Raw genomic sequence first — 12,181 nt, forward strand, 5'->3', positions numbered from 1 at the left:
TTCTGGATTTTAAGCATCGCTCCCTCTGTCCAGCTCCCTATATCCTCCATATACCCAGCATCAAAGGAACTGATTCCAGAAAGGTTCTACCACTTCCCTTTCCTAGATTGATGGGAACGTCTGATCAAAGACATTTCAAGTTTCAAGCCTTGAATTCCCACAGCGAGTTGAAATGTATTACTGTTATACTACTGAAAGAAAGGAGGGCAACTTTTCCTTGATCTTACCACTCACCTTAGACTTACTTATTCTAGGCAATGGCTTTAAGGCTATGGATCATTTTCTAAAGTATTTTCCCAAAAAACTGCTCCGTATGAGATTCTCCTTGAGAAAAAAAAACAAAAAAACAAAAACAAACAGACTCTGGGGTCAATAAATTTAGCCAGCTGTGCCTCGTGTAGGGCTGAGGCATGATGCTTTTTCTTAATTTCTACCAGGCCTCCCTATTCCTCCAATGATGTGCATTTATCTAGCGTTCTGATTAGACACGTTTCAGAACACTTACTTGAACCCATTTCATTACTATGTTGGATAAATGATTCTTTAAAGCATGCACATATGACCTTGTCCTCTTCAGTGTCTTTTTTGGTGCAGTGGAGCATGTTCATGGACCTGGGCTGCTGCTTTGGATCTAACCGGGTTGCTTTTATTTCTCTTTCCATTTGTCTTTTTCCCAGCACTTCCTGCCATGCAGTCTGATGAGTAAGTTGTCTCAGACCTGCAATCTAGCTCTCGCTTTTCTCCTTTTCTTTATTATTCCCTTCATGGACTGTATTAGGAAATATGTTAGTATTCCCTCAGAGGAGCACCACCATATTCTGCCATTTTCATTTAAATGGATGGTAAATGATTTCCACCCTGGCGCAATTGGCCATATTGGTCTTAGAATGAATAGAATCACATTTCTAAGTTTGGATAAATGAACAGAAATCATTTATTCCTGTGCAGCTTAGCAGCATTCTTAGGAGACTTCACTGGAATATCACACACTCACACGTTAAGATGGTATTTTTAGTTCTAATTTATTACTATTATTGCTTATTCTGTATACAGCTTCCTTCAGGGGGCCTCACAGAAGGAAAATGTGATTAGCATAAGAACACTCTTGGGTCTCCTGGCCTTAAACCTTCCTAATGCTATCAAAATCTACTCTTACTTGTAAAATATACCGTCTCCTGTTCAGAGAGTCCCAAAGTACTTACATATATTAAGATACCTGAGAATTTGTAAAGAAAATAAAGCTGCATCACTATATCAGCTGTGTTCTAATAATTATTTAAATAGGGGATTTTTTGGGGGGTATGCCCCTACCTTGCTATGAATTACCTCATGAAAACGGTATCCCTGAGACATTATTTGGGAACTTTTGTTCTGGAATGATGCTGAGAATATAAACCAGTACCTACATAATCTAAGAAAAAAGTATCAACTTAACCCAGACTACCTACAAAACTGGCCTCTTCTCTACCTCACTCCACCAGCATAGATTTCCCTTAAGCCAATGAAACCGGAAAACAGAATTTCACTCAACCAAAATATCAGTCAAATAGTTGATTTTCTTGACAACATATTTTACTTCTGACCTTTGTAGATAAATATGTGTTTTAGTAATTTTTCTCAAGAGTAATTAGATCTTGAGGAAATCCAAACACTCAGACTTTAAAGATTACTTACATACATTTTTGTGTCTTGTTAAATACCTAACCTTAAGCCACAGACAAAAAATCTATAGAAAATTAATACTGACATCCATTCACATATGTAACACTTAGATAAATTCCAAATGAAATTTAGTTTGTGAAGTAGTGTTGTTTCACAATACTGTTTCTCTTCCGTTACTCCTGAGTCTCTCTGAAAGTTGGAATGAATAAACTGTCTTGCTTTAAGAATTTTTTGAACTGAACTTATCCAAGGGGAATAATACATGAATACCACAAATTGGTAATTTCATACAGAATCTCAACTTCACTGTGCTGCCAAAAATCTCAATTTGATTGGCATTTTCCTCACTCATTTTTCTCTAAAACACAGGTATTAGGCAGGTCATATCAATGACATTCTAATATCATTTTAGAGATATTCAAAATTAACAGAGAATTGAGCACAGCCTTTCTTCCTCAGCATTTTCCTGAAAAGACTATGAAAGTAATGTATTTAATATTAACTATTAGTTTTATTTAAAATACTACAATGGTTCTTTTAGTCACCGAGAAGTCAAATAAATTAGATTTTTTTTAAATATAAAGAAGAATTTGCTTGTATAACATTCATTAGTAAAACTGAGTAACAATTAAGGGACTATCAGCTACAGACAGTAGTATACATAAGCCAAATTGACTCCTTTCCTGGCCAGTAGACTATACCTTCTTTTCTCGATGAATTAGAGGTGAAGGGAAGGTCCTTAATGCTAGGTTGATCTAGGAAGTCTGCCTACAGTAAGTGAACACTTAATTATGATGTACCTATTTTAGGAACTCAGAGACCCAGGCATGACGTCTTTGTTGGCTCCTTCTGTTCAAGCTGTCCCAATCCTAAAACCAAGAAGGTAACAGGGAATTGTCTGGGATTTTGTGGTTATGAGTTATATGAAGGAGCAGAAGTTTCTTCTTTCAGAAACAAGACTCTAAGTGGGCTCATTTGAGTTGTACCACCATAACCAGGTACTTCCAATAGACTCGGTTTAAAATCTGGGAACAGAATTCACAGTGGAGACTCCCTATCTAACTTGAATCAGAGTTATTAATAAGAATCTACTGAACCCCTAAAGGAAGTTTATAATCTTAATCCAAATCAGATTTCAGAGACATATCTTTGGGCCGCTGATTCTTGAAAATTTCTTTCAATGAAAAATATTCCCATGTACCAAACACCTTTCATAAAATACAACCTGTTATGCAAGAATGAACGTTAAACTGCTGCAAAACTGAATGTCCAGAAGACATCAAAATTAATTGATGGATCAGTTTCTAAAAGGCAAAATAAACAAGCAATTTATTTTATAAGAGTAAATAATTGAACCAAGTCTAGGCTCTCTTTGGCCTCACGTAATATTACTAGTCTATGTCAAATATGTTAAGCATGTCTTAGGTGGAAGGCCATATATTTTCTAAATGTTTTGGAAAAACAACTCTTATCATTTTTTACAACATTTTTTTGGAAAATGAAAATCCTCTATGTTACATGTAATCTGGTCCCTGTACCTATAAGATACTCAAAAAACAGGGCTATGGTAAGTCTCCTATTCCAGATAGGTTGGCTCATGCCCTGTCCCACACATGAGCCCTGACTACTCCCATCTCTACCCCTTTGCTCTATGTTTTCTAGCCACTTTTCTTATGCTTTCCATTAAACATTCCCAGTCTTCCCTATTCCAAATTCTTCTTTCAAAGACTGATTTTCCTGGAGTTTTCATCAAGACCTATATAGAAGCACCCCTGATTTGTGCAAGTTCACCTTACACTGCTTGGCTTTTACAAAAGACTTAACATCAGTACTCGTTTTTGCTAACTTAAGGAAATCCAAGGAGGACTTTCATTTTTACGAAAAAGGGCAAAAAGTGAAAATAGCATTCAGTATTTGTTTTGCAATTCACCATTAAAGAGGCAGTGTGCACCCCAACAGTGAGAGTGTTATCACCAAGCTCCTTCCTGAGAACAGTACTCAGCATCTCTCCAACAAGCCACCACAGCTTTGAACTATGTCTGTTAGCACGTTTGCCTTAACTCTGTTTATTTTGTGCATGCTTTAGCAAGATATTTGCTAAAGTATCAGAAAAGCCTAAGAGAGATTGTGTTTCAGGTCTCAGTGCTCAAAATATCTTCCATATAAATTAATGGTAATTGTTTCTTTGCTTTATGCCATGTGAGCTCATGAAAGATTTCATAGGAGCACTGTTTCAGGTACGGGGGACATCTTTACTCAGTTAAAATTAAAAAATAACATTTTCTGTACCTCTTAAAGATCTCCCACTCCTGAAGACACATTCTGTATCCTTCCAAACTTCAAGCACAGAGCTTTACACGTGGTAGGTGCTAAATAAATTGGTTCTACTATGTCGGTATTTTCGTGATGTGAGGATTTGTTTAGATCCTCAAGACAAAGGCTCTTAAAAATCCATTCTTGATCAAAATTTGCTTTATCATACCAGAATCCCCATACTAAGTGTTTGTACTCTGCTTTTCACCTACAGTGTTTGAATTTTCCCAAGCATACGATAAGGTTTCCATGCCTATAAAAGCATCTCTACACCAAATGAAACTCCAAACTCAAGTTCAAAGGAAAAGACCTGCCACCTATGTCACTCAACAGTCCAGCCAGACCCCGTTCCTTCTCTGCTCTGACCAATTTCCTGAGCGCAATTGCCAGTACAGTGATGAATGCACAAATGGAAAGAATAGCAATACTGCACATGATTGATTGCATGGCAAAAGGAGAAACCTACAGAAAACCCCAAGCTGGGAACTTATTTTATATCATTCCTGTTGCTGCTCAGTCGTGAATGCTGCTGTGATTCATTTTCAACACTTTGAAATCTCTTGGTATTTGTAACATGCTCTGAACCAGATATAAATTGATTGCTCAGCCCTACCTTTTTTTTTTCAATTGAATTTTTTTTTTTTAACTAACATTTAGCAACACACTTAATATTGCTTACATATAGCTTTTATTTCTGCTCAGGGGGAAAAAAAAGATAGTTTTGCCTCCAGAAGATTACGTAATTTAGGAGAGCACTGTGAGGTTTCTGTAATGTAATCACTTCTCCTTATGTGTTAGAGAGCATGGCTCACTGAAAATGTAAGATAACTATATGTATTTTTGGAATTGAATTATTCCAGCACATTTTTAAAGGAATATATAGGCATTAAAACACAAAATGTAGTTTAGAAGTACAAGTTTTGGTCACCACCAGGAGATGAGCCATAAAACAGAATGGAGCCAACCATGATTTCAGGAAGCGTGCTTTGATATGTAAATACACACAGGCTCTTAAAAAGGAGACTAGCTTTCAATGTAGAATAGTCTATAAAAAGATTTCTATTCAAGTATAATATATGGTAATTATAGTTCACTAAATGGTAAGAAAACATATGACCTTCCTCTCCTAATCAAAGGACCAAATATTTATTGGTTTGGATTTTAGCTCATTGTACCACATGAAATAAATCAGTTACTTGCTCCACATATGTTCCAAACACACGAGTCTTAATAAGCAGTTTAGGATTCAAAGGCCCACTTGGTACAATCAGGCCTCTGACATTTTTGCTTTCCAGAATTTTAAAAGACAGCTTGCTATCTTGCCTAAGTGTTTCCTCTAGGTAGCTGCCTATTAATGCAGGAACAGATTGCTTATTCCACTGGTAGCTGGTAGGAATCAAGCAATTTGTAAAAGGATTTCTCCATAGATTAGCTTTTTTCAAGCATGAGTTCTTTAGGTGAAGAATTAGGGCAGTATGGCTCCTAGAGCCCTGGAATAAGCATTCTATGTTACCTTAAGCTATTGAATATTTTTTAACATGACATTTAATTCCTCGCCTTCAACAGCTAGATATATCTCAGCCAATTTATATGCATTATGACCCTAGGATGTGTTTAGCTGCAGCTAAACACATGTGTTTACTTAGCAAAGAAAATACCATCCCAAACCTCCATGTAGGTTCTCAACAAATCTAGAAATGATGTATCAACACTTTGGACAGTACAGCAGTATTACTTTGCATTTCTGCACCAGAATGAATGAGTGTCTTTGATATCTGCTGTGGACAAATACCAAGTTCCAGTAAATGTAGATTCTATTGAAGGCAAAAATCCTGCAAATCAGCATATACTTGAAATAAGAAAAAAAAAAAGGAGTCTAAAGCATTTATCCTGATTTGAATTTCACACCTTCCCCTTGCTACATATATTTTCTAGGCAAGTTATTTAAACTCTCAGAGCCCCAGTTATCTAATCTATAAAATATAGAAGCAAATATCTATTTTGTTGGACCTAAATGAGATAACATATAAATTATATAATATCTACTAAATACTAACAAATGAATAAATGGAGTTTTATTGGTTTAATCACAAAGATCCTGAATCCTGCAACCTAATAGGGTCACTCTGTCCTTTAAATGGTTAGGAACACAGTGTGTTTATTGTGGTAGGAATCCCAGGGCCATACTTTTCTACTGGGGTTACAGAGCAGAGGATGGGCTGGTTTACATCTTCTGAAATCTCACTCTGTATTCAACAAAAGCATGATTTCAAATATCTTCCATAGTTTTTCTCAATTTCTGAGAATTTTTTTCTCCATCCCATTTTATACCATCATCAAAAGAATCTTTCTTCATGTGTTTCCTCCAAATGACCATCTACCAACAACACAAGGCTGTTCTCTGTGGTGCATTCACTAAATATTTGTGGGTAATGAAAGGTGATAATAGCATAAAGCAAAATATAACTTTAAAATAAATGTCAGAAAGAACACCTGGCTGGTTCATTGGAGGAGCATGTGACTCTTCAACTCACAGTCAGGAGTTAAGAGCCTACACCTGGGGTGTAGAGATTCCTTAAATAAGAAATAAATAAATAAATAAATAGCCATATATATATATATATATATATATATATATATATACACACACACACACACACACACACACATATATATATGTATATATATATATATATGTGTGTGTGTGTGTGTATAATAAATATCAGAAATAACTGTTCCTAGAAATGTATCACTCAATCACCATAATAGGGAATCTCTTATTTCTCTTGTAACCAATATGAACTGGTCTGATGTCATGTTGATGTGGCTTTCTCTTTCTTCAGACATGTCCTTCTCTATGTCTTCCAGATCGATTTCTTCTCAAACTATCATGAGAAAATTCTCAGATTCCTGTCCTTCAGTGCAAAAAAGGCTTTTGTTCTGAAATTCACCCCTATGGACACCTCAAAGATCCATGTACTCCTCTATTTTTCCCAGCCTCCTTTGAAGTTGAAGCCATACGAGTACTTCTGGCCAATTGGTTATGAGCAGAAATGGTCACTTTAGGGCCAAAGGATTTAACAGCCAGTGTATCTCCTCCATCTTTATCTTCCCTACCAAGTTCTCCTTGAGGACAGGACTTCCAGATGTAGATTATAAAATACAGAAAGGCAACTGAACACATATTAGACCTTGTGCAAGCAGGAAATAAACACTGTATGAAATCATTGAAATTTGAAGTTTTCATTTGACCTTCTTATTACAAATATAATTGTCTCCTGAGATTAGCCCTTTGGAAAAGACCCAACATTCAGACAAGAATGTCTATCGACTTGATCTCATGAAAAAACAAAGCTCTCCAAATTATCCTACAGCAGTAAATTCAAACTGCTCAAACTGCAACCATCCTCTAACATACCTTTATATGGTACCTGGGTGGCTCAGTCGGTGAAGTGTCTGACTTCGGCTTAGGTCATGATTTTGCAGTTCACAAGTTGGAGCCCTCCATCAGGCTCTGCGCTGACAGCTCAGAGCCTTGAACCTACTTCAGATTCTGTGTCTCCCCCTCTCTCCACCCTTCCCCCACTCGCACTCAGTCTCTCCTCTCTCTCTCAAAAATAAATAAACATTTTTTTAAAAGTTTAAAATACCTTTATAATCATTATAAAGAATTGTTTATAAAGATCATTTGCATCGTTTCATTAAGTTTCAGAAAGAACTTGCGTTGGCCATTAATAAAATTTGTAGTCATTTTCTATCCTCCTGAACATGTTACCTAGACCAATTCAAGAGAGAGAATGAGCAATCAATACTTTTGTAATACTGATAATGATAAAACTCTAGGCTTTTAAACTTTTCCACATGTTTGGAGTATCTTACCAGTTTTCCAGAAAGACATACTTTTCAGGCTATACCAGTTTGTCCTTCACTAAAAACTTTCATCCAGAAAAGACCCATGAAGACTGACCTGGATAAAGGAATATGAATTTAAAAGGACTTAAAAGTAAGACTCGGGGCTCCTGGGTTGTTCAGTGGGTTAAGCATCTGACTCAAGATATTGGCTCCCCACTGAGCATGGAGCTTTGTTGGGATTCTCTCTGTCTCTCCTCTGATTGTGCATGCAAGCACTCTCTCTCTCAAAATCAATAAATGAACTTAAAAAAAAAGAGGACTCAAAAGGAAAATTGATTTTAACCAATAATTTTTTAAGTTTAAATGTTTATTTTTGAAAAAGAGAGAGACAGAGTGCAAGCAGGGTGGGGGCAGAGAGAGAGGGAGACACAGAATCTGAACCAGGCTCCAGGCTCCAAGCTGTCAGCACAGAGCCCAATGTGGGGCTCAAACTCACAAACCATGAGATCATGACCTGAGCTGAAGTTGGATGCTTAATTGACTGAGCCATCCAGGTGCCCCATGATTTTAACCAATAAATGTCCCCAAATACTCCCAGTGACCTAAAAGAGAGGAGACATTATTTTTTATAGGCATTGATGCCACCATTTTGTAATGTGAAGAAACATAAGTAATTTTCTCATAAAGCTGTCCCCTTGCAATAGCTAATTGGACATGGAAGAGCCCTATATGGAAGGGTTTACACACCTAACTGTAAACACAAATCCCTTTGTATGTGTTGTATTCTGTTTTATTATCTTGTAAAAGAAAAAAAAATCACCTGTGTCTCTGTATCTCACACCAAAAGAAAAAATGGGAAAGAAACACGAATAGCCCTTTGGTAAAAAATTGCTTATGGGTTTTAACCATGACAAAATGCAAATTAAAACTGCACTGACATGCCATTTCTCTCCTGTCACAGTGTAAAAATCCAAAGTTTGACAACATAATTTTGAATGAAGTGTTAAAATGCTAGGATTCTCATACCTTCTCAGTGGTCATTAAAAATGGCACAGCCCGTGGAAAAAAAAAAAATGGCACAGCCTTTATGGGAAGACATTTAAAAATATCTATAAAAAGTTGTGGTGCCTGGGTGGCTCGGTCGGTTAAGTGTCTGACTTTGGCGCAGGTCATGATCTTGCTCTTTGTGAGTTCGAGCCCCACATCAGGCTCTGTGCTGACAGCTCAGAGCCTGGAGCCTACTTAGGATTGTGTCTCCTTCTCTCTCTGTCCGCCCCTGACTCATGCTCTGTTTCTCTCTGTCTCTTAAAAATATCTATTAAAAGTATATGTTTATTTGCATTCTGATACATAACTACTACTTTTAGGGTTCTACTACAGAGACATATGGAAAAATATTAAGATATATACACAAGGTTATTCCATGCAGCATTATGAAATGGCATCCAAATTGGAAACCCAAATGTTCAAACATCAGGGGACTAACCAGGTAAAGCATAGCATGAGAACACTATAAAATAAAATATGGTATGTCATCACAATGCAGCAGTATATGGTTTTACAAAGGAATAAGGAATGGATACATAATTATGGAACTCTCAACATGATAAGCATTAAGTAAACAAAGCAAGGTAGAATTTGTCTATGATGGACAGAGAAGATATGTATGTACATGCCTTTGCTTATTTTAAAAAATAATACATGAATGAGATTTTTGTACATTGTATATAAAGTAAAAGAAATACAGAGTGAGCAAATAATCTGAACATTTTTCTCAAGAAGACACAAAAATGCCCAATAAGCACATGAAAAAAGTACTTTTTATCCTTAGCCAACAAGGAAATGAAAGCCAAAACCACAATGGGATACCACTTTACAACCTTTAGGATGGCTATAATCAAAAATACACATAACACGTGTTGGAAAGGAAGTGGACAAATCAGGACACTCATATAATGCTGGTGAAATGTAAAAAAATCTGCAACTGCTTTGGAGAACTGTCTGCTAGGTCTTCAAAAGGCTTAACCTGAAGTTACCAAGTGACCCAGCAACTCGACTCTGAGATACACACACACACACACACGAGAAATGAAAACTTATGTCTTATACCAAAAAAATTGTATACAAATGTTCATAGCATTATTCAAACTAGTGAAAGAACTAGAAAAAACCAATGTCCATCAACTGCAAAATGGAAAAAATAAAATGTCTAATACCATGCAGTAAATATGATTCCACCGTAAGAGTGAATGAAGTTTTAAACTATGCTACAACAGGGTTGCATCTTTAAAACATTATGCTAAGTAAACGAAGCCAAACACAAAAGGCCCCATTATACGATTCCATTGATATGAAATGTCCAACAAAGACAAATCTAGAGAGACAGCAAGTATACTAGTGGTTAACTAGGGCTGGAGGAGTGGAGGGACATGGGGAGGACTGCTAATAGTTGGAGGTGCGAGGGATAGAAACTAGGCTGACTCTTTCAATGTATCATATTTCAGAGATGTGACATTGGAGTCACGCAAGTTTTTTGTATTTATAAAAGAAAGTAAACATTTTAAAGTAGACCCTGAAAGTTAAAATGAAACAAAAAGGCCTTATTATATTCGTGGGTAAGAACTACTCCAACATTTTAAAAACAATACATTGGACCATAGCTAATAATAACATACTATATTTTTAGGGACACCTGTGTGGCTCAGTTGGTTAAGTATCCCACTCTTGCTTGACTCTTGATTTTGGCTCATGAGATCAAGCCTCCTGTCGAGTCCCATAGCGGGCTAGCACTCACAGTGCTGGGGTGTGTTTGTGATTCTCTCTGTCTCTCTCTCTCTCTCTCCCTCTACCCCTCCCCTGTGCACCCACATTCTCTCCCTCTCTCTCAAAATATAAACATTTAAAAAAATACCATATTTTTATTTTTTTATTATTTTTTCAATATGAAATTTATTGTCAAATTGGTTTCCATACAACATCCAGTGCTCATCCCAAAAGGTGCCCTCCTCAATACCCATCACCCACCCTCCCCTCCCTCCCACACCCCAAAAAACTCAGTTTGTTCTCAGTTTTTTTTTTTAATTTTTTTTTCAACGTTTATTTATTTTTGGGACAGAGAGAGACAGAGCATGAACGGGGGAGGGGCAGAGAGAGAGGGAGACACAGAATCAGAAACATGCTCCAGCCTCTGAGCCATCAGCCCAGAGCCTGACGCAGGGCTCGAACTCACGGACCGCGAGATCGTGACCTGGCTGAAGTCGGACGCTTAACCGACTGCGCCACCCAGGCGCCCCATGTTCTCAGTTTTTAAGAGTCTCTTATGCTTTGGTTCTCTCCCACTCCAACCTGTTTTTTTTTTCTTCCCCTCCCCCATGGGTTTCTGTTAAGTTTCTCAGGATCCACATAAGAGTGAAAACATATGGTATCTGTCTTTCTTTGTATGGCTTCTTTCACTTAGCATCACACTCTCAAGTTCCATCCACGTTGCTACAAAGGGCCATATTTCATTCTTTCTCATTGCCACGTAGCACTCCATTGTGTATATAAACCACAATTTCTTTATCCATTCATCAGTTGATGGACATTTAGGCTCTTTCCACAATTTGGCTATTGTTGAAAGTGCTGCTATAAACATTGGGGTACAAGTGCCCCTATGCATCAGTACTCCTGTATTCCTTGGGTAAATTCTTAGCAGTGCTACTGCTGGGTCAAAGGCTAGGTCTATTTTCAATTTTTTGAACAACCTCCACACTGTTTTCCGGAGTGGCTGCACCAATTTGCATTCCCACCAACAGTGCAAGAGGGTTCCCGTTTCTCCACATCCTCTCCAACATCTATAGTCTCCTGATTTGTTCATTTTGGCCACTCTTACTGGCGTGAGGTGATATCTGAGTGTGGTTTTGATTTGTATTTCCCTGATGAGGAGCGATGTTGAGCATCTTTTCATGTGCCTGTTGGCCATCCGGATGTCTTCTTTAGAGAAGTGTCTATTCATGTTTTCTGCCCATTTCTTCACTGGGTTATTTGTTTATCAGATGTGGAGTTTGGTGAGCTCTTTATAGATTTTGGATACTAGCCCTTTGTCCGATATGTCATTTGCAAATATCTTTTCCCATTCCATTGGTTGCCTTTTAGTTTTGTTGGTTGTTTCCTTTGCTGTGCAGAAGCTTTTTATCTTCATAAGGTCCCAGTAGTTCATTTCTGCTTTTAATTCCCTTGCCTTTGGGGATGTGTCAAGTAAGAAATTGCTACAACTGAGGTCAGAGAGGTCTTTTCCTGCTTTCTTCTCCAGGGTTTTGATGGTTTCCTGTCTCACATTCAGGTCCTTTATCCATTTTGAGTTTATTTTTGTGAA

This window comes from Leopardus geoffroyi, chromosome D4 (assembly GCF_018350155.1).
Source record: "Leopardus geoffroyi isolate Oge1 chromosome D4, O.geoffroyi_Oge1_pat1.0, whole genome shotgun sequence".
Taxonomy (NCBI): Eukaryota; Metazoa; Chordata; class Mammalia; order Carnivora; family Felidae; genus Leopardus; species Leopardus geoffroyi.